Consider the following 26,799-nt stretch of genomic DNA (forward strand, 5'->3'; position numbering starts at 1 on the left):
CCCTGTCTCCAAACTAAGTAAATAGGCTGAGTGCAGTGGCTCATGCCTGTAATTCCAGCACTCTGAGAGGGTGAGGTGGGCAGATCACTTGAGGTGAGGAGTTTGAGACCAGCCTGGGCAACATGGCGAAACCCTGTCTCTACTGAAAAAAATAAAAAATACAAAAGTTAGCCAGGTGTGGTAGTGTATGCCTGCAGTCCCAGCCACTTAGGAGGGTGATGCAGGAGAATTGCTTGAACCTGACAGGAGGTTGCAGTGAGCCAAGATCATTCCACTGCACTCCAGCCTGGGTGATAGAGCGAGACTCTGTCCCCAAAAACAAACAAAAAACAGTAAATAAACATTTGAAAAAGATTTTCTTTTGTAGAAAGAAATGTTTCCCGTAATATGTTTCTTAAGACTTAGTAACCACTGGCTTTTCTCAAAATTGATGAATCAGTAGCAAACACTATATTAATAGCAATGTTATTAGAATGCTGTAGAGCTATTAGACCCCTAGGAGTTTTAGAAATCATGAAGGATGGAATTTGAATTGAGAAGCAGTTGAAACAATTGGCCAGGCCTATGGGTAGGGAGAACCCCCACAGCTGACCTGGGTTTTGACTAGATTAAGCAGATGATCATGAGGTCATAAGATGTAAGATAGGTGAGTTGCAACAATATTTGGTTGGAACAATGAGGATATGGTAGAGAGAAGCCTGGCAATGGCACTGGACTAAAGCCAGGGAGCTTAGGGCACCAGAGTGTCCAAGATGGCTGCAGGGAAGGAAGGGGGAGGGTACTAATTGGGGAAAGACACTGAAGACAGACATTACATTTCCTCTGCTTTACAATTTGTCCATGGAGGATGGCTCAGGTAACCTCGTGGCTTGTACGCTGCTGCAGTGAGGCATGCCGTTGAGGCAAGGAGAAGATCATATTGAATTTGGAGTCCACAGATAGAAATTTGATTCCAAATTTAATTATAGATTTGGGCAGCCATTCTAGCCCCAGTCTTATTTCAAGCTCCAGAAAGTGAGTTTGGTAACCTCTGAGTAATTTTCTGTCTCATCAGATTACTTGCCTTTTTTGGGGGGATACTATCTTGTGTCAGGCATTATGCAAGACAAGGGAGCTATAACAATAGTCGAACATGATTCTTGCCCTCCTATGGAAGAGACTGATCAAGCAACCTAATGATTACAGAAATGTGAAGTATTATTTTAGGAAACATGCAGGAATACAGAGGAAAAGCACTTAGCACCTTCTTTTTTTTTTTTTTTTTTTTTTTTTTGAGACGGAGTCTCCCTCTGTCGCCCAGACTGGAGTGCAGTGGCCTGATCTCAGCTCACTGCAAGCTCCGCCTCCCGGGTTTACACCATTCTCCTGCCTCAGCCTCCGGAGTAGCTGGGACTACAGGCGCCCGCCACCTTGCCCAGCTAGTTTTTTTGTAATTTTTTTAGTAGAGACGGGGTTTCATTGTGTTAGCCAGGATGGTCTCGATCTCCTGACCTCGTGATCCGCCCGTCTCGGCCTCCCAAAGTGCTGGGATTACAGGCTTGAGCCACCGCGCCCGGCCAGCACCTTCTTAACTGAGAGCAGGGTGTGTTTGGTTAGAGAATATTGTTAAATGAGCAGATGCTTGAGTTTATTCTGAATGTTAGGAAGGATGTGAGTTGAGGGTCCAAGATAATTACATAAAGTTTAGATTTATCACTGAAGAGGTGGCATTTAAGCTACAGGTATGGATCATATTACCCAAGGAAAGTGTAACAACCTATAAAATGCCAATAGTTAAGAAAAAAGGAGAGTAAGAGAAGCTTGAAAAGAAGAAGCCAGAAGAGTAAAAGAAAAACCGGAAGAGAGTTGTCAGAAAGAGAAGGTAAGCCGAGCGTGGTCCACAACATCAAATGCTACAAAAATCAAGTCAAATAAGCATCGAAAATGTTAATTTTGTTTTTCAACCTGGGGCTCACTGAAGAGCCAAGCAAAGGGGGTTTCTGGGGTGCTGAAGGTGAGGGCATATTGCAGTGAGTGGAGGAGTGAGTAGAAGGGGAGAGCGAAGACAAGGAGGATAAATAATTCTTACAGAGTATTAAATGAAGCAAAGAAGAGCATGGTGATGGAGATTGAGTGAAAAGCTAACTTTTTCTCTTTTTCATTTATTTCTAAGATAGTAGTAGTTCGAGTAAATTGACAGAAAAACGGAAGACAATGGTAGAGAGGAAGGAGTTGAAGCTAGAGAAGGAAAAGTTATACATATTTTCTTACCAAAATGAAATGGTACTGTACCTACTGTTTTGCAATATTTTTTCAATCACTTTGCATTTTAGTAAATTTTAAATTTTATCTATATTTCAAAACATCCCTGAACATTTGTGGCAGAATTTTAAAGAAAATATTTTTGTTTATCACATGTTTACACTCATTAAATAAAAAGGGAACATAGAGAAAACCTGAAAGATGACAATTAGCCACAGTATCACCAGTCCAAAAGATTATCTTAGCAATTTTGCATGTTCATTTTTTTCTAGTTTTCACATACATAAAGACTAGGCTTGTTGCGTGTAAATGTTTTATATAGTTCAAATTATGCTCTGTATACAATTTTGTATTTAACTTTTAATAGTTAACATTATTTATAAATATTTTTCATGGTATTGCTTTTTTTTTTTTTTTTTTAGTCTTCCTATGTTGGCCAGGCTGGTCTTGTACTGCTGGGCTCAGGTGATCCTCCCGCCTCAGCCTCCCAAATAGCTGGGATTACAGGCATGTACCACCATGGCCAGCCATATATATATATGTATTTATGTCAGCTTGTATTTTAGAATCAGGTCTTACATGTGCAGGTTTGTTACAAAGTTACATTACATAATGTTGAGATTTGAAGTACAAATGAATATGTCACCCAGGTAGTAAGCATAGTACACAGTAGGTAGTTTTTCCAACCCTTAACATCCTCTCTCTTCCTAACCTCTTGTATTCCCCAGTGTCTATTATTTCCACTTTTATGTCCATGAGTACTGAATATTTAGCTCCCACTTATAAGTGAGAACATGTGGTATTCAACTTTTTGTTCCTGCATTCATTCACTTAGGATAATTTTAGTTTCCAGCTGCATCCATGTTGCTGTGAAGGACAGGATTTCATTCTTTTTTATGGCTGGGTAGTATTCCATGGTGTATCTGTTCCACATTTTCTCTATCCAGTCCACCATTGACTGGCTCCTGGGTTGATTCTATGTCTTTGCTATGCTGAATAGCACTGCAATGAATATAAAGGTACTTGTATCTTTTTGGTAGAATGATTTATTTTCCTTGTGTATTAGTACATTTTCATGCTGCTGTAAAGACATACCCAAGACTGGACAATTTACAAAAGAAAGATGTTTAATGGACTTACAGTTCTGTGTGGCTAGGGAGGCCTCACAATCATGGCAGAAGACAAAAGGTGCATCTCACATGGCAGCAGACAAGAGAAGAGTGAGAGCCAAGTGGACGGGGTTTCCCCTTATAAAACCATCAGATCTCCTGAGACTTATTCACTACCATGAAAACAGTACGGGAGAAACTGCCCCCATGATTCAATTATCTTCCACTGGGTCCTTCTCACAACATGAAGGACTTATGCGAGCTATAATTCGAGATGAGATTTGGGTGGGGACACAGTCAAACCATATCATCTTGGTTATATACCCAGCAGTGGGACTGCTGGGTTGGATGGTATTTCAACTTGCAGTTCTTTGAGAAATCTCCAAACTCCTCTACACAGTGGCTGAACTAATGTATGTTCCCACCAACAATGTATGTGTTCCCTTTTCTCTGTAGCCTTGCCAACATCAGTTACTTTTTGACTTTCTAACAAAAGTCATTCTGACTGGTGTGAGATGGTATCTCATTGTGGTTTTGATTTGCATTTCTCTGATGATTCATGATGATGAACATTTTTTCATATGCTTGTTGGCCACTTGTATGTTTTCTTTTGAGTAGTGTCTGTTCATGTCTTTTCCCCACTTTTTAATGGAGTTGTTTGTTTTTTGCTTATTGATTTGTTTAAGTTCCTTATAGATTCTGGATATTAGACCTTTGTTGGATGCATAGTTTGCAAATATCTTCTCCCATTCTGTAGGTGGTCTGTTTACTCCCTTACTGTGAAGAAGCTCTTCAGCTTAATTAGGTCCCATTTTTCAGTTTTTGTTGCTTTTGAGGTCTTAGCCATAAATGCTTTGCCAGTGCTGATATCAAGAAGGATAGTTCCTAAGTTTTCTTGTACATTTTTTATAGTTTGAGGGGTCACACTTCAGTTGTTAATCCATCTTGAGTTAATTTTTGTAGATGGTGATATGTAGGGGTCCAATAAATGGTGATTGGTAGGGGTCTGATATGGTTTGGCTGTGTCCCCACCCAAATCTCATCTTGAATTCCCACATATTGTGGGAGGGACCTGATAGGAGGTAATTGAATCATGGGGGCAGGTCTTTCCCATGCTGTTCTCATAATAGTGAATAAGTCTCATGAGATCTGCTGGTTTTATAATGAGGAGTTTCCATACACAAGCTTTCTTCTCTTGTCTGCTGCCATGTGAGATATGCCTTTCACCTTCCACCATGATTGTGAGGCCTCCCCAGCCAAGTGGAACTGTAAGTCCATTAAACCTCTTTTTCTTCTCAGTTTTGGGTATGTCTTTATCAGCAGTGTGAAAATGGACTAATACAGTAAATTGGTGCCAGTAGAGTGAGGCACTGCTGAAAAGATACCTGAAAATGTGGAAGCAACTTTGGAACTGGGTAACAGGTAGAGGTTGGAAGAGGTTGGAGGGCTCAGAAGAAGACAGGAAAATATGGGAAAGTTTGGAACTTCCTAGAGACTTGTTGAATGGCTTTGAACAAAAGGCTGATAGTGATATGGACAATGATATCCAGGCCGAGGTAGTCTCAGATGGAGATGAGAAACTTGTTGGGAACTGGAGTAAGCGTGACTCTTGTTATGTTTTAGCAAAGAGATTGGCAGTATTTTGTCCCTGCCGTAGACATTTGTGGAACTTTGAACTTGAAAGAGATGATTTAGGATATCTGGCAGAAGAAACGTCTAAGCAGCAAAGCATGCAAGAGGTGCCTTGGGTGCTGTTAAAGGCATGTAGTTTTATAAGGAAAACAGAGCATAAAATTTTGGAAAATTTGCATCCTGACAATGTGATAGAAAAGAATATCCCATTTTCTGAGGAGAAATTTAAGCTGGCTGCAGAAATTTGCATAAGTAATGAGGAGATGAATGTTAATCCCCAAAACAGTGGGGAAGATGTCTCCAGGGCATGTCAGAGGTCTTCATGGCAGCCCTTTCCATCACAGGCCTTGAGACCTAGGAGGAAAAAATGGTTTTGTGGGCTGGGCCCAAGACCCCTCTGCTGTGTGCAGTCTAGGGACTTGCTGCCCTGCATCCCAGTTGCTCTAGCCGTGACTAAAAGGGGCAAATGTGCAGCTCGGGCTGTGGCTTCAGAGGGTGCAAGCCACAAGCCTTGGCAGCTTCCACATGGTTGAGCCTGTTAGTGCACAGAAGAATGGAGGTTGTGGAACCTCTGCCTAGGTTTCAGAGATTGTATTGAAATGCCTAGATGTTCAGGCAGAAGTTTGCTGCAGGGGTAGGGCAGTCATGAAGAACCTCTGCTAAGGGAGTGTAGAAAGGAAATGTGGGGTGGGAGCCCCCACACAGACAGAGTCCCCACTGGGGTGCTGCCTAGAGGAGATGTGAGAAAAGGGCCACCATCCTCCAGAGCCCAGAAAAGTAGATCCACCAACAACTTGCATTGTGTGCCTGGAAAAGCCACAGACACTGAATACTAGCATGTGAAAGCAGTTGGGAGAGAGGCTGTACCCTGCAAAGCCACAGGGACAGAGCTTCCCTAGTCTATGGGAACCCACCTCTTGCAGTAGCATGACCTGGATGCGAGACATGGAGTCAAAGGAGATCATTTTGGAACTTTAAGATTTGACTGCCCCATTAGATTTTGGACTTCCATGAGGCCTGTAGCCCCTTTGTTTTGGCCAATTTCTCCCATTTGGAATGACTGTATTTACCCAATGCCTATACCCCTATTGTATCCAGAAAGTAGCTAATTGGCTTTTGATTTTACAGGCTCATAGGCAGAAGGGACTTGTCTTGTCACAGATGAGACTTTGAACTGTGGACTTTTGAGTTAATGCTGAAATGAGTTAAGATTTTGGGAGACTGTTGGGAAGGCATGGTTGGTTTTGAAATATAAGGACATGAGATTTGGGAGAGGTCAAGGGTGGAAGGATATGGTTTAGCTGTGTCCCCACTCAAATCTTATCTTGAATTTTTTTTTTTTTTTTTTTTTTTTTTTTGAGACAGAGTGTCACTCTGTTGCCCAGGCTGGAGTGCAGTGGCGCGATCTTGGCTCACTGCAAGCTCTGCCTCCCAGGTTCACGCTGTTCTCTTGCCTCAGCCTCCCGAGTAGCTGGGACTACAGGCACCTGCCATCATGCCTGGCTAATTTTTTGTATTTTTAGTAGAGACGGGGTTTCACCATGTTAGTCAGGATGGTCTTGATATCCTGACCTCGTGATCCACCCACCTCGGCCTCCCAAAGTGCTGGGATTACAGGTGTGAGCCACCATGCCCAGCCCACATCTTGAATTTTTACATGTTGTGACAGGGATGTGGTGGGAGGTAATTGAATCATGGAGGCAGGTCTTTCCCATGCTGTTCTCATTTTAGTGAACAATCTCACTAGATCTGATGGTACTATAAAGAGGAGTTTCCCTGAACAACCTTTCTTCTTTTGTCTGCCACCATGTGAGACATACCTTTCAACTTCCGCCATGATTGTGAGGCCTCCCCAGCCATGCGAAACTGTAAGTCCATTAAACCTCTTTTTCTTCCCAGTCTTGGGTATGTCTTTATCAGAAGTTTGAAAAAGGACTAATACAGGGTCCAATTTCATTCTCTGCATATGGCTAGCCAACTATCCCAGCACCATTTATTGAACAAGGAGTTCTTTCCCCCTGGCTTATTTTTGTCACCTTTGTTCAAGATCAGATAGCTGTGGGTATATGGTTTTCTTTCTGGGTTCTCTATTCTTTTCCATTGGTCTATGTGTCTGTTTTCGCACCAGTACCGTGCTGCGTTGGTTACTGTAGCTTTGTTGTATAGTTTGAAGTTGGGTAATGTGATGCTTCTGGTTTTGTTTTTTTTTTTTGCTTAGGATTATTTTGCCAGCCATTATTTTAAATGGTAGACTATCAGCAAGTTGCCATACTATAGCTTTTACTTTTCTCCTGGGGTTTGACATTTAGGCTTCAAAATTTTCACTGTCCTAAATTCTGCAGGAATGTCCTTGTACCTAAAATTATTTTATTTTTAAATATATATATATTTTTTGAGATACAGTCTTGTTCTGTTGCCTAAGCTGGAGTGCAGTGGTGCGATCATGGGTCGCTGCAGCCTTGACCTCCTGGACTTAAGTGATCCTCTCACCTTAGCCTCCCAAGCAGATGGGACTACAGGTGCATGCACCACCATGCCTGACTAATTTTTTATTTTTTGTAGAGATGGGGTCTTGCTATGTTGCCTAGACTGACCTCTAACTCCTGTCCTCAAGTGGCCTCCCAAATTAAATATTCTTTATGTTTAGAATTATTCCACTTGACAAGATTCTGAGAAGTTAAATCAGTGGATCAGATAATGAACACTTAAGCCTTTTGATACATATTTTCAAGTTATTATCCAAAAGGATTGTATAAATTTCTATTTTCATCTTTTATAATTAGATAATTCATTACCATATTAGGAAATCATCACTAACCTGAAAAGTGGAAAATATAAAATATTTTAATATCCTGCATTAATATTTGCAACATTATTTAAGTTAAATATTTTGCCATGTTGTTTATTAATTAATTATATTGTCTCTTACATGAATTGTTTTCGTACCTATTAATTACTAGGGTCTTATTTAGCATTTCTTTTTGACTTGAATAAATTTTTTCTACAAAAAAGGAAGGAATATGTTGCCTGTTCTGTTCTCCAGTGTTTTACTTGCCTTTTAATTTTGTTGGATGCTTTGGTGTACATACTTGGAACTATTGATTTAATGATATTTGATCTCTACTATTGTTTTAGGCTTGGAAATTCCCCTCCCCCTACCCCATCTGGAATAGTTTTCATTTCTATATTTTTTTCTGTTTCGTTGTTATTTCTTTAATCTCTAATGAATTAATATAATGTATACTTTAAGATCAAGTCTTAAGTAGAATTTTCCTAAATAGCTTACCAACTGGCCAATGACATCTTTACTGTATTATCAATTCAATTTTTTATTGTCTTTATCATGTGTTAAATTGTTATTCTAACTTCTGTGCTATTTGTTCTACTTATCTCTTTGTTTATTATTGAACAGCAGCAAGTTGTGTTAATAAAGCTTTTAGAGATATTTTAATTTCTGATAGGTTTTGTTTTCTCTCTTACACTTTAAAAAACATTTAATCTACTGTTCTTGTTTACTTTTCAGGTGGAATTTAATAATTTGTCAAGTTTCAAAAGCAAAGCTCTTGCTGTTTTAGTGCGAAATATGCCATCCTATACATAAATTTGGGAAATGAATCAAATATAAGGGACTGAAAGGCTGATCTAAACTGGCAAAGTTAAAGAGGGAACATTCTGGCTCCTTCCAGGGATAAAATTTAGTTTCAAATGCAGCTTGATTGGGGCTCACATAGTTTTCTCTCTCATCTCTCAAGACCACCTCTTCATGCATGGCCGCTTTCTTGTCATACTTTACCTTTGTGGCTTCAAGATAGCTGCCAGGATACATAACGCCAGGTGCTAATTCATGGAAGTGAATATCTCCATTTCTAATTGCTCCAGTAGAAGTCCAGAAACTGATTCTTGTGGTTCTGGCTGCCCTCAAACTGGGCATGAGCCCAATCCTGAAATGGATGCTGTGTTCAGAGAGATAGGAAACATTGATTGACTTAAGCCAGTTAGGGTCACCCCTGTAGCTGGGGATGGATGTGGAATAGATACTGTGGTCCCCTTCAGGGTTGATTTACCCGTCTCCCAGATGTTGGGAATGTTAGCTGCTGATGGTTTATTGCTGGGCTCTCTCTGAGAATTCCCTGCAGCTGTAGAGAATTCTAACCCAAAGTCACACCCCTCCCGGGGGGTAGCCTGAAGCCAACAACTGACTGAAGTGGGGACACAAAATCTTGCTTCCTTGCCTCATTATTGAGTTAACTCTGAGGGCTCATGCCATTTTCATAGTTCCCCAAAGAATCAGCCAAGACCTCAACTGCAGCGACATTGCTACTGCCTCAGCGTGTTCCTCCATGATTCTGCCCTCCTTACGTTCTGAATGGTGTATTTGCTGAGGTCACTCTCCAATTAGCCTTCTGCATGCAACTTGTCTCAGAATCTGTACCTAAGGAACCCAAGGTAAGAAGATGATCAATCATCCTATACCTAAAATACTTGGCCAAGAATAGAGGAGGAGATATCTCAAAGGAACTCTAGGTACTGTTGGTATAGTTAGAATGGGGAGAAATAAATTCAAGGGATGCCACCAACTAATGTTCACTACAAGAAGGATACACTTTACAACACACAATATTCTCATTTAGTACTATATTATGGCTTTTCAGTTGCTCAATTATCTTAATACAATTTCACAATATTAATAAATATTTTTATTAAGGTGTTTTCTGTTTCTCTATGTAGTATATTCTGTAAATTATTAATTAATTGATTTTTTTTTGAGATGGAGTCTCACTCTGTTGTCCAGGCTGCTGGAGTGCAGCAGTGCAATCTCTGCTCACTGCAACCTCTGCCTCCTGGGTTCAAGCGATTCTCCTGCCTCAGTCTCCCTAATGGCTGGGATTACAGGCACCCAACACCACACCTAGCTTTTTTTTGTATTTTTAGTAGAGATGGGGTTTTACCATGTTGCCCAGGCTGGGCTCAAACCCCTGATCTCAAGTGATCCATCCACCTCGGCCTCCCAACGTGCTGGGATTCAGGTGCGAGCCACTGCACTCAGCCTCCAAAATACTAATTTTTCCTAAAACTTTTTAGGGACACATCTATTTAATGTAGCAGCCTATGCCTTTGTGGCATTTTTTTTTTTCAGGGGGTGGGGGGAAATTCTAAAACTCCATTTATGATTTTTCAAATGGTAATATGAGTTAAGAATGAGACTAAAATTTCTCTTAGATGGGCTCATTTGATATAGATGGATATTCTGAGTTGCCAAGAAACCAAGACATGCCTTCAGGGATTTGTTCACTCACCATATACCAGATGGTTATTTTGATTCCCTCTCTTTAAAAAACATCCAACTAGAAAAATGCAAGCTAGCAACACAGGAGCTGGTACTGTCAACTATGAAGAGAATAATTCCATGTGTCCAGGAGGCTGTGTACTGTGTGTCATTCATTGAAAGTGTCTGGAAAAGGCTATTCCTCCCCCATGAACTTCCCAACGGGCCTCAGTTGTGTCACTAGGCACTGCGAAATTAATTCTGTTGAGGCAAAGTTTGGGCCGGAGGAGTCAATTCCACCCACTGGTGCCCCATCCCCTCCTCTCTCATTCTGTTTAACAAATCATCAACCCGTAGTTGCTTGAAACGGTCACGAGGAACTCCCATTCCTAGAATGGCAGGGGAGTTTTAATGCCAACAAATGTGAGCGTGTGCTAGTGAGCCTGGCCGAGTTGCATAGGAGACTTAAAAAGCACTTTGCCAGTTTCAGGGCTTCTTAAGTTTTTTTCAAGAGCAACAGAAGTCCCACCACATTTTCACCTGTTCTTGCAGGTGATGGAAATGCATTTGGTAAAGTACAGGAGGTAAAATCATGAACAGTGCTCTGTGTGAGAGGCTTTTCCTGCATTGGTCACCTAATCTTTGGAAAAGCCTTATGACTAGGTATTCTTATTCTTATTTTCATTTTACATGGGAAGAAACTGAAGCTAAGGAAGGTTACACAAGTTATCCAAGGTTACACAGACAGGTAGTGGTGTCCCTGGGGAGTTGGGTGTATGTGGAAATTTCAAGTTGAATAGTGTTGCAGATGAACTCCGTGTTAAATTGTGTATTTCTCAAAACTTGGCATTAATTCTTTTCTGTCAATTGTTGTCACATCTGGGCAGGAGGGACCTTACCAATTTATATTGCTAATTAGTAGGTATCTAAATGCCTTAAAGAATACCAAACTAATCCCCTCTTTCCTTTTCTACATGTAAAGAAACATATAACATGAGAACTTTAACTGCGGGGATAAGTCACATGTGGGCCTACTGACATACTTAATTTGGACTTCATATTCAGAGACAAGTAAACAGCTTTATTTATTTATTTATTTATTTTTAGAGACAGGATCTTGCTCCATTACTTAAGCTGGAGTTCAGTGGCACAATATTGGCTTGCTGCAACCTCTGCTACCTGAGTTCAATCGATCCTCCCTCCTCAACCTCCCAAGTAGCTGGAGCTATAGGCACGTGGCATCACACCCAGATAATTTTTGTGTTTTTTGTAGAGACACGGTTTCACCATGTTGCCCAGGCTGATGTGGAACTCCTGAGCTCAAGCAATCCACCTGCCTCAGACTCCCAAAGTGCTGGGATTACCGGCATGAGCCAGCCCACCCGGCCAACTTTTTCTAATAGCAAGTATAAGCTCTTCGAGTCTTACTGTGTTCCAACCATCTTGACCTAAATCAAAGTCCTGTCAAGTGATAGGAAGCAGCCAAAAACATGCTATCAGGATAGCTGTGACCATTATGCCATCTGCCTAGCATTTTACAGCACATAGTCAATAATCATAATAGCAATAATGAAATGCTATTTATTGAGCACTTAACCTTGTACAAGATTTTAGACTAAGGGCTTTATCAGCATTGTTTGTTTAATCCTTGGAAAAACCTTATGAGTAGGTATTAGTACTTTTTTATTTCATATGGGAAGAAAATGAAACTAAGGAAGTTTAACTAACTTGTCCAATATCACACAGACAGGTACCAGCAGAAGGGGATTTGCACCCTAGCCTGAATTACTTTGGAGCCTTAGCTGTAATCACTATACTAAATAGAAGTATGAATTCGAAGAGAAATATTGCAATAATAATCTTATGGTGCATGTGACTAAATTTCATGGGACTAGCCTAGATGTTTTCTTTATAGTAATCTTACACTGGATGGTCTAAGGCAAAGTGGAAGTCATTAGTTCCATTCACAAATATCTCAGTTTTTCTCTGAAGTATATAGTAGAATTTACTTTCTTTTACCTTTACCTTTAGAATTGTTGGCCAAATGGCTTACTTTGATTATAAATTGTGAGTGAAAGTGACACTTGTCACATTAATAGTGAGCTATAAGACAATATCAGTGACTCTTGTCACTTTCAGGGAGAAGCTTTTAAAAACCAGTGCATGAACATTCCGCTTCTAACCATGATGGAATAATAGGTACCACATTTACCCTCTGGCCATAGGCAAATAGAAAGCTGTATAAAATATATGAAACAGTTGTTTTCAACCTTTGGAAAATAGGCAGCACAGGACAAGAATCCCTAAAAGGAGAGAAACCAATGAGAGGTACCCAATGACTGTCCTAGCTTACTACTTGAAAGGACACAGCAGAGAGGGGAGGAGCATGAACAGAGCCTGGTGGTCTAGCTACAATGAAGAGACAGAATTCGGAGTTTGGGGAAGCCTCTGCAGCTAGAATATGTGAGGCAGAGGAGGGAGCTGTTCAAGGAGAGAGGTCAGAAGATCTGCACGGGGGTTCTCATGAGTTTTTAGCTGAGTACTAATTTGCACTTGCACTTGTGGAAACTACCAAAGGAGGAGAAGGTATCACGAGAAATGAGTGGGCAGAAAACCCCCCAGAACTTACACAGAGTTAGGAACAGTTTGTGTTCACATATGCCAAAGGAAAAAAAAAATGCTAAAAATGGAATGTTGAGTAAAGTGCCACAGAAGTGGGAGAAAATTAACTCTAGACTAAAAGCTGTTTTGGATTTGACCTAATAAAGCTTATAAGCAAGCCTCAAGCATATTAAACAGATTCCAAGGAACTTTACTGCATCCACAAACCTAGTCCCCAAATATTTAAAATAATACAAAAAAAAAAAAAAAAATCCAACACCCAACAACATAAAATACTCAATATTTGGCATCTAGTAAAAAATGACCAGGAATTCAAAGAAGCAGAACAATGTTACTCACAAAGGAGAGAAAAATCTATCAGAAGGAACAAATGTAGGAATGACATTTGATAATTAAATTGGTAGACAGGGCATGAAAACAACTCTTATAACAATTCAAGATGGTAGAAGAAAGGATGAACATGAGGAGAAGAAAAAAGAAATGTATTAAAAATTCAAAATAAAAGTTAAAGTGGTAAAACATAAAGTATCTGGAAAAATGCCTAGGGAAGATAAAGAGCAGATGACATGGCATAGAAGAAAACAGTTAATAAACTTGAAGACACTTTCCAAACTAATACAGAGAAAAGCAGCAGTAATAGTGAGCTATAAGGCAACATCAGGAAGCCAAACATATGTATGATTTGGAGTCCACATAAAAGATGGAGAGAAAGAAAAAATATTATAGCACTAATGACCATAAATTTGATGAAATCTATAAAACCAACCATCCCAGTAGTTCAATAAATCTGAAGCAAAAAAATATAATTTATATATATAAATATATATATATATAATTTTATATGTATGTATATATATACGATTTGATAATAAGCATTAGGCATACTTTTTAATATAGCAAACTATATACTGATGACATAATAGATAATAGATATAAACATTTATATATAGCTTTTAAAAAATAAGCTTTATATACAATAAGATAAAAATATATATAATATAGTATAACATATAATAAACTTTTATGTATATATAAAAAAGTATGCTGAAGTATACAAAATAATCAAATTTCTAAAAATCAGTGATAAAAGATAATAAGGTTTTCAAAGTAGTGAGAGAAAAAAAGTAGTCAGAGAAACAAAAGTGAGAAGACAACAGACTTCTCATCAGAAATAATGCATCCAGACATCTTTAATATGGAATGACATATTTTTAAAAAACTCCACCTAGAATTCTATATCCAGCAAAAATATCTTTTAGAAATGAAATTCAAATAAGGACTTATATAAACATGTAAAAGCCAAGGTAATTCATTGGCAGCAGATCACTTCTTCCTTGAAAGAAGCCCTTCAAGGCAGAACGAAAACGATACAAGATGAACATATGAATCTACAAAAACAAATGAAGAGTGCCAGAAATGATAGACATTTGGGAAAATGTAAAATACGTTTATTTAAAAAATATTTTTGAAAGATAATTGACTATTTAAGGCAAAATAATAAGAATATATTATGAATTTATACATAGAAGTAAAATATATGACAATGATAGCACAAAGGCCAGGTGTAGGAGGAAGAAAACAAAGTATATTCTTTTAAGGTTTTTATACAATTGGTGAAATACTATATTACTTGAAGGTAGGCCACGTATATCAACCTTAAAGCAATTGCTTGAAAAAACAAAGAATAGTTAACAGGCCAACACAGAAGATAAAGTGGAATTAATAAAAACATGATTAACAGAAAAGATGCTAAGGAAAGAAAAATAAAGAAACAAAGAACTTTGCAACAACAACAACAACAAAACCCCAAACCCCACATAAAGCAGTGGTAGATTTAAATACAACTTTATTGACAATTCAAGTGAATGTAAATGGTCTAAATAGTTCATTTAAAAGGCAGAAATTGGCATACTGGATAAAAAAGCAAAATCCAACTGCATGCTGCCTACTTTCAATATAAAGATAAAAGTAATAAAAGTAAAAATGTAGACAAACATGTACTCTGTGGACACAATCAAAAGAAAGTTGAAGTGGCTATATTAACATAGTTATACATTGTTTTAAGATGTAGGCTTTATTATTATCCTGGTGTGGTGAGGCTAACAAATTAGGAGATGATTGCCATTGAAAAGATAGTTTGCTATTCATAGTTCCCAAGAGGAAGGGCATGCCAAACAACAAGGGCATGTGAAGGGCACCAAGTTGGTCAGGAGACGGAGTGAGGGGGACACATGGGCAAGACCCTTTTTGTGGTTCTTACTGGAGAGGCAAAGCAAGGCAATATAAGCAGGCTTAGGATTTTGGCTGGTTTGAATAATTTCAGTGGGCTCTAGGATAAAAGGGCTGTCTCTTGTTGTCTAGTATCTGACCCTGGGGTGATTAGGTGAAAGGAATAGTGACTGTGCATGTGAAGACCAAAAAAGGAGATGGTTGATGTTAGGGGATCTGGATTTGTTGATTTGTATTTGAATTGTTCACACAATTCCTCTAGGAATTGGCTATCCCTGGGAGGGACAGTCTTTCCAGTGTCAGCAAGGCCCACATGTCAGAGCATCAGAAATACAGAAAATTGGCCAGGCACAGTGACTGACGCCTGTAATCCTACCACTTTGAGAGGCCAAGGTGGGCAGATTGCCCGAGATCAGGAGTTTGAAATCACCCTGGGCAACATGATAAAACCTCGTCTTTATGAAAATATAAAAAATTAGCCAGGCATGGTGGCGGGTGCCTATAGTCCCAGCTATTCGGGAGGCTGAGGCACGAGAATCGCTTGATCCTGAGAGGTGGAGGTTTCAGTGAGCTGAGAACTCACCACTGTACTCCAGCCTGGGCAACAGGGCAAGACTCTGTCTCCAAAAGAAAAAAAAAAAAAGAAAAGAAAAAAGCAAAAAGAATGATCAATACATATTAATAAGTATATTTCAGAGCAAAGAATATTAAAGAGAGATAATGAAGGCCATTCATATTGATAAATGGGTGAATTCATCAAGAGGATATAATGTTCTAAATATATACTCTTTTCAAAGCAATAACTGATAGGAGCAGACATAGCCGCAACGGAGACCTTTATTTTAATATTTAATAGAAAAAGATTAGAAGTCACTAAGGATATAGAATACTTGGAAATCACTACCAATTAAATTTAGTTAACATTTCTAGAACACTCCAACCAACAACAGCAGAATACATATTCTTTTCCAGTGCTCAAGATACATTTACCACAATAGATCATAATTTGGTTCCTAAAACAAGTCTCAATAAATTTAAAAAATTGAAATAATTTAATGTACATTCTCTTACCACAACAAAATTTTATTAGAAATCAGTCACAGAAAGATATTTGGAAAATCTCTATTTGAGAATTAATAACAGACATAAAAAGTCAATGGTCCAAGAGGAAAATGGGTTGAGCTGAATTATAACATATCAAAATGTGTGAGATATGACTAAAAATTGATTAGAAGAAAATTCATAGCATTACAAACTACCTTAAAGAAGAAAAACATTTAAAACCAATTACCTAATCATTTTATGATTATACCCCAACTAAGCAGAAAGAAGGAAAAAAATGAGTATAATCACTTTATGATTACACCCCAACTAAGCAGAAAGAAGGAAGTAATGAGAGACAAAATCAGTGAAATAGAAAACAGAAAATAAAACAGAAGTAATTAATATAACAAAAGAGCCAAAAATTATTTTTTTGAGACACTTAATTGCTAAACTTCACATCACACTGATGAGCAAAACTGAGAAGACAGAGATTGCCAATATCAAGAATGTGAGAATGGACATTCCTAAAATCCTGCAGACATAAAAAAGTAGGGGACAATTATGAGCAACTTCATACCAATAAATTTGACAAATTAGACAAAATTTACACGTTCAGTAAATTATCTAAGTTAACTACAAAAGATATGGATAATCTAAGTAGTCATATATCTCTTAAAGATATTAAATGTGTATTTAAAAACCTTCCCATGACAAATATACAAAACAATAAACAAACAAACAGCACAACAACAAAAAAGCTTCAGGCAGTTGGTTTTACTCGTGAGTTCTTACAAACATTTAAGAAAATGAAATATTATTAAATCTACACAAACATACCCCCCCCAAAAAAGAGAATAAAATTTATCTCAACTCATTTTGTGAGGCTAGGATTACTTGTTTTTTACAAATTTGTTGTTGTTGTTGTTTGTTGGTTGTTTTTTTTAAGACACAGTCTCACTCTGTTGCCCATGTTGGAGTGCAGTGGCACAATCTCGGCTCACTGCAGCCTTCGCCTCCCAGGTTCAAAAGATTCTCCTGCCTCAGCTTCCTGAGTAGCTGGGATTACAGGTGCCCACCACCACACCTAGCTAAATTTTGTATTTTTAGTAGAGTCGGGGTTTCACCATGTTGGCCAGGCTGCTCTTGAACTCCTGATCTTAGGTGATCTACCCTCCTCGGCCTCCCAAAGTGCTGGGATTACAGGCATGAGCCACCGTGCCTGGCAATTTTTTTTTTTTTTTTTTTTTTTTTTTTTTTTTTGCTTTAATAGATTTTGGGATACAAACGGATTTTTGTTACATGGATGAATTACATGGTAGTAAATTCTGAGATTTTAGAGCACATCACCCGAGTAGTGTACATAGTACCTAGAGTGTAGTTTTCTATCCCTAGCACCCACCCCCCCCACCTTCTGCCTTCTGAGTCTCTGAAGTCTATTATATCACTCTGTATGCCTTTGCATACTCAAAGCTTAGCTCCCACTTATAAGTGAGAAATGCTGTTTTTGGTTTTTCACTCCTGTGTTACTTCACTTAGATTAATGGCCTCCAGCACCATCTAAGTTGTAGCAAGAGACATTATTTCATTTCTTTTAATGGCTGAGTAGTATTTCATGGTGTATATATATACTGCATTTTATTTATTCACTCTGTAGTTGATGGGCATTTAGGTTGGTTCCACATCTTTGCAATTGTGAATTGTGTTGCTATAAACACATGTGTGCAAGTATCTTTTTCATATAATTACTTCTTTTCCTTTGGCTAGATACCCAGTAGTGGGATTGCTGGATCAAATGGTAGTTCTACTTCTTAGTTCTTTAGGGAATCTCCATACTGTTCTCTATAGAGGTTGTACCGATTTACATTCTCACCAGAACTGTATAAGCTTTCCCTTTTTCCCATATCCATGCCAACATCTATTGCTTTTTTTGCTTTTCAGTAATGGCCTTTCTTGCAGGAGTAAGGAGGTGTCTCATTGTGATTTTAATTTGAATTTCCCAGATGATTAGCAATATTAAGCATTTTTCCTATGTTTGTTGGCCATTTGTATATTTTCTTTTGAGAAATGCCTAATCATGTGCTTTGTCCACTTTTTAATGGGATTATTTGTTTTTTCTTGCTGATTTGTTTGAGTTCCTTATAGATTCTGGATATGAGTCTTTTGTAAGATGCATAGTTTACAAATATTTTCTCCCATTCTGTGGATTGTCTGTTTACTCTGCTGATTATTTCTTTTGCAGTGCAGAAGCTTTTTAGTTTCATTAGGTCCCATTTATTTATTTTGATTTTTGTCACATTTGCTTTTGGGGTCTTAGTCATGAAGTCTTTCCCTAGGCTGATGTCTAGAAGAATTTTCTCAATGTTGTCTTCTAGAATTTTAATAGTTTCAGGTCTTATATTTAAGTCTTTGATCCATCTTGAGTTGATTTTTAGATAAGGTGAGAGGTAGGGATCCCATTTCATTCTTCTTCATGTGACTTGCCAGTTTTCCCAGCAACATTTGTTAAATAGCATGTCCATTCCCTAATTTATGTTTTTGTATGCTTTGTTGAAGATTAGTTGACTGTACACATTTGACTTTATTTCTGGGTTCTCTATTCTGTTCCATTGGTCTATGTGCCTACTCTTATATCAGTACTATACTGTTTCGGTAACTACAGAGGCTAGCATTATTCTGATAACAAAAGCAAACAAAGGCATTACAGTAAAAGAAACATGTTATTAAAGAGTTAGTTTTTGCCGGGCGCGGTGGCTCAGCTGTAAGTCCCAGCACTTTGGGAGGGCCGAAGTATGGAGCGGATCACGAGGTCAGGAGATCGACCTCCTGAGCTTACACGGTCAAACCCCGTTCTACTACAAATACAAAAAACTAGCCGCGGCGAGGTGCGGGCGCCTGTAGTCCAGCTACTCGGGAGGCTGAGGCAGGAGAAAGGTAACAACCCAGGGAGGCAGAGCTTGCAGTGAGCTGAGCATCGGCACTGCACTCCAGACCGGGCAACAGAAGGCGAGACTCTGCTCAAAAAAAAAAAAAAAAAAAAAAAAAAAAAAAAAGAGTTAGTTTTTAATATTTGCATTTATCAAATAGATAAATAAATAAAAGGACAAGTACTTCTGATTAAACTAGGACTGGAAAAACAGCTTCAAGATTTTGGTAAATTGAATCTAATAATACATATATAAAATCTTCAAGACCAATAAGTTTTATTCCAAGAATGCAAAGTTGGTTCAACATTTAAATATTAACTAATATAATTAATCATATTAACAAACTAAAAAAGAAAATTCATTTGCTCACAATGGGCATTAAATAATAATTTGATAAAAGCCAACATTAATTCATTATGAATGCTCCCAGCAAACTAGGAGTAGAAGAAAATTATTTTGGCAATCAGACAAAGGATATCTACAAAAAAACTACAGCTATTATAGTTAGTGGTGAAAGACTGTATGATTTTCCTCTAAGTTTTGGAATAAAGTGGGGATGTTTTCTCTCATCACTTGTATTCAATGTTGTATTGGAATTCCTAGCCAGTGCTATATGGCAAGAAATGTTAGGTTGGTGCAAAAATAATTGCAGGTTTTGCCATTATGAGTAATTAAAAATAATGGCAATAACTGCATTTACTTTTGCACCAACCTGATATAAATAAAGGGCTAAAGATTGGAAAAAAGAAGTGAAACTAATTCACTGAAAACATGATTATCTATATGTAAAATTTTAAGGAATCTACAAAAAGCTACTAGAACTAATAATTTAATTTAGTGAAAGCAAAGGATACACGTTCATTATACAAAAGTCAATCACTCGAATGATAAAAGCTTGTGTCTGTTTTTCCACAATTTCAGCTCTTTCTCTACAGAAGATAAGACTCTCACTCAGGGCAACCTTAGTAGATTTGAGGCTCAATATCTGCTTCTGAATCCAGGAGACAGAATCCCTGAGTTCATCGTTTTCTTTCATCACTTTGTCCACTGAACTTAGGAGCAACCAACCAGCTTCACTATGTTCCTTGGTTCTCTACATATGGTCAAAAGTACTATGTATAGAGTCACCCAAAATGTCACTGTGGTCCTCCAGTAAAATAGGGGCTTATGGAGGTCAGGTAATTAATGGAGTTTTAGTTCAGGTCCAACTTACTGTGGGTCCAGTGGATGCCTGGACTCATCCTATGGTCATATCCCCACTGCCAGAATGCATAATTGGCATAGACATACTTAGCAGCTGGCAGAACCCCCAAATTGGCTCCCTGACTAGTAGGGTGAGGGCTATTATGGTGGAAAAGGCCAAATGGAGGCCACTAAAACTGCCTCTACCTAGAAAAATAGTAAATCAAAAACAATATTGCATCCCTAGAGAGACTGGAAATTAGTTCCACTATCAAGGACTTGAAAGATGCAGGGGTGGTAATTCCCACCACATCCCTGTTCAACTCTCCCATTTGGCCTGTGCAGAAGACAGATGGATCTTGGAGAATGACAGTGGATTATCATAAGCTTAACCAAGAGGCGACTCCAATTGCAGCTGCTGTTTCATTGCTTGAGCAAATTAACACATCTCCTGGTACCTACTCTGCAGCCATTGACTTGACGAATGCCTTTTTCTCCATTCCTGTTTGTAAGGCCCACCAGAAGCAATTTGCCTTCAGCTGACAAGGCCAGCAATACGCCTTTACTGTCCTACTTCAGGGGTATATCAACTCTCCTGCTTTGTGTCACAATCTTATTCAGAGAGACCTTGATCACCTTTTGCTTTCACAAGGTATCACTCTAGTTCACTACATTGATGACGTTATGCTGATTGGATCCAGTGAGCAAGAAGTAGCAAATACACTGGACTTATTGGTGAGACATTAGGTGTCAGTAGATGGAAAACAAATCCAACTAAAATTCAGGGACCTTCTACCTCAGTAAAAGGGGGTCCAGTGGTGTGGGGTCCAGTGGTGTCGGCTTGTCAAAATGTTCTTTCTAAGGTGAGTGATAAGTTGCTGCATTGGGCCCTCGTACAACCAAGAAAGAGGCACAATGCCTAGTGGGCCCATTTGGATTTTGGAGACATTTTTCATCTGGATGTGTTACTCCAACCCATTTATCAAGCGACCCAAAAGGCTGCCAGTTTTGAGTGGGGTCCAGAACAAGAGAAGGTTCTGCAACAGCTCCAGGCTGCTGTGCAAGCTGCTCTGCCGCTTGGGCCATACGACCCAGCAGATCCAATGGTGCTTGAGGTGGCAGTGGCAGATAGGGATGCTGTTTGGAGCCTTTGGTAGGACCCCATAGGGGAATCACAGTGGAGGCCTCTAGGATTTTGGAGCAAGGCCCTGCCATCTTCTGTAGATAACTACTCTCCTTTTGAGAGACAGCTCTTGGCCTGTTACTGGGCTTTGGTGAAAACTGAACATTTGACTATGGGTCATCAAGTCACCATGTGACCTGAACTGCCTATCATGAACTGGATGCTTTCTGACTCATCTAGCCATAAAGTAGGTTGTGCTGAGCATCATTCCATCATCAAATGGAAGTGGTATACACATGATCGGGCTTGAGCAGGTCCTGAAGGCACAAGTAAGTTACATGAGGAAGTGACTCAAATGATTGTGGTCTCCACTCCTGCCTTCTCTTCCCCACCCTGCACCAATGGCCTCATGGGGAGTTCCCTATGATCAGTTGACAGAGGAAGAGAAGACTAGGGCCTGCTTCACAGATGGTTCTGCACAATATGCAGACACCACCCGAAAGTGGATAGCTGGAGCATTACAGCCCCACTCTAGGACATCCCTGAAGGACAGCAGTGAAGGGAAATCTTCCCAGGGGGCAGAACTTTGAGCAGTGCACCAAATGGTCAGATGTACAATAATATACTGATTCATGGGCTGTAGCCAATGGTTTGGCTGGATGGTCAGGGTTGGAAGAAGCATGATTAAAAAATTGGTGACAAAGAAATTTGGGGAAGGGGTACATGGATGGACCTTTCTGAGTGGTCAAAAACTGAAGATATTTGTATCCCATGTGAGTGCTCACCAACAGGTGACCTCAGCAGAGGAGGATTTTAATAATCAAGTACATAGGATGACCCGTTCTGTGGATACCACTCTACCACTTTCCCCAGTCACCCCTGTTGTTGCCCAATGGGCCCATGAACAAAGCAGCCATGGTGGCAGGGATGGATGGTTATGCATGGGCTCAGCAACATGGGCTTCCACTCACCAAGGCTGACCTGGCTATTGCCATTGCTGAGTGCTCAATTTGCCACACCAGAGACCAACACTGAGACCTCGATATGGCACCATTCCTCAGAGTGATCAGCCATCTACCCGGCGGCAGGTCAAGTATATTGGACCTCTTCTGTCATGGAAAGGGCAGAGGTTTGTTTATCCATCACTGGGATAGACGCTTACCCCGGATATGGGTTTGCCTATCCTGAACACAATGCTTCTGCCAAGACTACCATCCATGGACTCACAGAATGCCTGATCCACCATCATGGTATTCCACACAGCATTGCCTCTGACCAAGATACTCACTTTATGGCTAAAGAAGTGTGGCAGTGGGCTCATGCTCATGGAATTCACTGGTCTTATCATGTTCCCCATCATCCTGAAGCAGCTGGATTGATAGAACGGTGGAGTGGCCTTTTGAAGTCACAACTACAGTGCCAACTAGGTGACAATACTTTACAGGGCTGGGGCAAAGTTCTCCAGAAGGCCATGTATGCTCTGAATCAGCATCCAATATATGGTACTTTTTCTACCATAGCCAGAATTCATGGGTCCAGGAATCAAGGGGTGGAGGTGAAAGTGGCACCACTTGCCATAACCCCTAGTGATCCACTAGCAAAATTTTTGCTTCCTGTTCCCACGACATTACGTTCCGCTAGCCTAGAGGTCTTACTTCCAGAGGGAGGAATGCTGCCACCAGGAGACACAACAACGATTCCATTAAACTGGAAGTTAAGATTGCCACCTGGACACTTTGCGCTCCTCCTACCTTTAAGTCAACAGGCTAAGAAGAGAGTTACAGTGTTGGCTGGAGTAATTGATGAGGACTATCAAGATGAAATCAGTCTACTACTCCACATTGGATGTAAGAAAGAGTATGCATACAATGCAGGAGATCCACTAGGGCATCTCTTAGTATTACCATGCCCTGTGATTAAGGTCAATGGGAAACTACAACAGCCCAATCCAGGCAGGACTACAAATGGCCCAGACCCCTCAGGAATGAAGGTTTGGGTCATTCCACCAGGAAAAAAACTACTACCTGTTGAGGTGCTTGCTGAAGGCAAAGGGAATACAGAAAGGGCAGTAGAAGAAGGTTGTCATCAATACCAGCTATGACCACATGACCAGCTGCAGAAATGGGGACTGTAATTGTCATGAGTACTCCTTCTTTTGCTAAAAACATGTTTGTGCATGTATACGCGTGTACTAGGAAAATATCCTTATTTTGTTTCTTTTTCCTTTATCATGTGACATAAGATTTATTGATTTCATATTAGCATTTAAGTATTGTTAACCTTATGTAATAGTATTTAGGTTGGGGATTGGTATGTTTCCGGTTGTACGACGGCATAGTTATGACCTTATTATTGTCTTTATTTGAAGATTATGTATGATCTCAGGAGATGTGTATGGGTTCAAATTGACAAGGGGTGGACTTGCGATGGTTAATACTGAGTGTCAACTTGTTTGGATTGAAGGATACAAAGTATTGATCCTGAGTGTGTCTGTGAGGGTCTTACCAAAAGAAATTAACATTAAAGTCAGTGGGCTGGGGAAGGCAGATCCACCCTTAATCTGGTGGGCACAATCTAATTAGCTGCCAGTGACTATAAAGCAGGCAGAAAATGTGAAAAGAGAGACTGGCCTAGCCTCCCAGCCTACATCTTTCTCCCATGTTGGATGCTTCCTGCCCTCAAACATTGGACCCCAAGTTCTTCAGTTTTGAGACTGGTTCCCCTTGCTCCTCAGCTTGCGGATGGCCTATTGTGGGACCTTGTAATCATGTAAGTTAATACTTAAGAAACTCTCTTTTATGTGTGTGTTTGGAGACACATATATATAAAACCATATATATATATGGTTTTCCACACAGCATTGCATATATATACAATTTAGTTCTGTCCCTGTAGGGAACCCTAATACATTAAGTTAACTCTCCCTCCCCTCCACGCACCTAGTGCTTTAAATCACGCCACTGTCTCCTAATTTACAGTTGCTGACAAGAGGTCTTTCGTAGTTTTTATCTTTTTTCCTCTGTAAGTTATATCTCCTCCACCCTACCCTGTTTCCATGCGTGGCTACGGTGAAGATTTTGTCTTAGTATTTGGTTTCAGCAGTTTGACTATGATATGTCTAGGTGTGGCTTCTTTTGATATTTATATTTTGGGGATATTTTCTATGTTTGTTAGATCTGTGAATTTTTGTCTTTTGTTAATTTTGGAAAATTCTCAGAATTTATCTCTTTAAATATTTCCTCTGCTCCATTCTCTATCTTTTCTTCTTCTGGTAATCCAATTACATATGTTTAGTTATTTTAATATTGCTATGCAGATTTTGGAAGCTCTTATTCTTTTTTAAAACTCTTGGCTCTTTACATTCCAGTTTAAATAATATTTGTTGATCTATTTTTTATTTGACAAATATTTAGTAAGCACCTATCATATACCAAGAACTATAACTTTCATCCTCTGTATAAGGATTACAACCTTGCACAGAACAGATAAAATTTCATTTCTGTGGTAGTTACTTTTCAGTTGAGAAATGGAAAGCAATACAATAAATTAAAAAATATATAGACTGGTGAACGAAACAAAGGAAAGAAACAAAAGACTCTTTCTAATGCTAAGAAGAATTAATAAAAAATGAACAAAATAAAAATGTTAACCAGCAGCTGGTGGACATTATTGAGAAAGTGAAACCTGAGATCCGGCTGTGGATTGAGAAATGTAACACGGTCAAAATATGGGTACAGCTCCTGATTCCCAGGATAGAAGATGGAAACAACTTTGGGGTGTCTATTCAGGAGGAAACAGTTGCAGAGCTAAGAACTGTTGAGAGTGAAGCTGCGTCTTATCTGGACCAGATTTCTAGATATTATATTACAAGAGCCAAATTGGTTTCTAAAATAGCTAAATATCCCCATGTGGAGGACTATCGCCGCACCGTGACAGAGATTGATGAGAGAGAATATATCAGCCTTCGGCTCATCATATCAGAGCTGAGGAATCAATATGTCACTCTACATGACATGATCCTGAAAAATATCGAGAAGATCAAACGGCCCCGGAGCAGCAATGCAGAGACTCTGTACTGAGGCCAGGGCCAGGGCCAGGGGACTCTGTGAGTCTGGCTCAAGACCGACATTGCCTTGGTTTGTTACATGACTATCGTGATGGGGAAACTGGCTGGAAATAGTAATCACCCCTCTCTGTTTTTAGTTAGAGTCTAATGAAACTCTCATCTAGTTCAAAAAAAAAAAAAAATGTTCAACATGTCATTAAAATACTACCATGTTTGGACGAAATGAGTATGTTCTTTTGTGCTGTAAAAACCATCTTAAGATATGTACCCTAGAATTTAAAGTGTAATAAAAAAAGCCATCCTAAGATCATATTTATTTTAAAAAAATTTATTTTAGGTTCAGAGGTATGTGTGCAGGTTTATTATATAAATAAGTTGCATGTCACAGGGGTTTGGTGTATAGATTATTTCATCAGCCAGGTAATAGGCATAGTATCCAACAGGTAATCCCTCTTCCCACCTTCCACTCTCAAGTAGGCGCCATGTCTGTTGTTGCCTTCTGTGTGTCCATGTGTACTCAATGTTTAGCTCTCACTTAGAAGTGAGAATATGGGGTATTTGGTTTTCTGTTCCTGCGTTAGTTTACTTGGGTTATGGCCTCCAGTTCCATCCATGTTGCTGCAAAGAACATGATCTCATTCTTTTTTATGGCTGCATAGTATTCCACGGTACATATGTATTTTCTTTATCTCATCCACCACTGATGGGCACCTAAGTTGGCTTCATGTCTTTGCTATTGTGAACAGTACTGCGATGAGCATATATGTGCATGTGAGCATATATATAGGTGAACACATATATATGTATTGTGAACACACATGGGATGAACATATATGTACATGTGTCTTTATGGTAGAACAATTTATATTTTCGGGGGGTATATACCCAATAATGGAATTGCTGGTTCAAATGGTATTCTTTTTAAGATCTTTGAGAAATTACCACACTGCTTTTCACAACTACTGAACTAACTTACATTCCCACCAGCAGTGTATAAGCATTCCCTTTTCTCTGGAAGCTTTCCAGCATCTGTTTTGTTTTACTTTTTTATAATAGCTATTGCGACTGGTATCTTACACCATCTTACAGTATCTCATTGCGGTTTTGATTTGCATTTCTCTAACGATTAGTGATGTTGAGCATTTTTTTTATATGTTTGTCAACCACGTGTATGTCTTATTTTGAAAAGTGTCTGTTCATGTCCCTTGCCCACTTTTAATGGGGTTGTTTGTTTTTTTAATGACTGGTAAATTTGTTTAAGTTCCTTATAGATTCTAGGTATTAGACCTTTATCAGAAGCATAGTTTGCAAATACGTTCTTCCACTTTGTAGGTTGTTTACTCTGTTGATAGTTTCTTTTC

The 26,799-nt window shown here is 39.1% G+C and overlaps 1 pseudogene across 1 annotated transcript; it reads left to right on the forward strand.

The window, feature by feature from the left end:
- Positions 1-847: 847 nt before the first annotated feature.
- Positions 848-25,613, forward strand: LOC108535366 (proteasome activator complex subunit 3 pseudogene; annotated as a pseudogene). Its single transcript, XR_001887214.1, has 2 exons — positions 848-856; positions 25,026-25,613. The product of XR_001887214.1 is annotated as a proteasome activator complex subunit 3 pseudogene (transcript).
- Positions 25,614-26,799: the final 1,186 nt, after the last annotated feature.

The sequence above is a fragment of the Rhinopithecus bieti genome, unplaced genomic scaffold, assembly GCF_001698545.2.
Source record: "Rhinopithecus bieti isolate Rb0 unplaced genomic scaffold, ASM169854v2 scaffold_12077, whole genome shotgun sequence".
Classification (NCBI taxonomy): domain Eukaryota; kingdom Metazoa; phylum Chordata; class Mammalia; order Primates; family Cercopithecidae; genus Rhinopithecus; species Rhinopithecus bieti.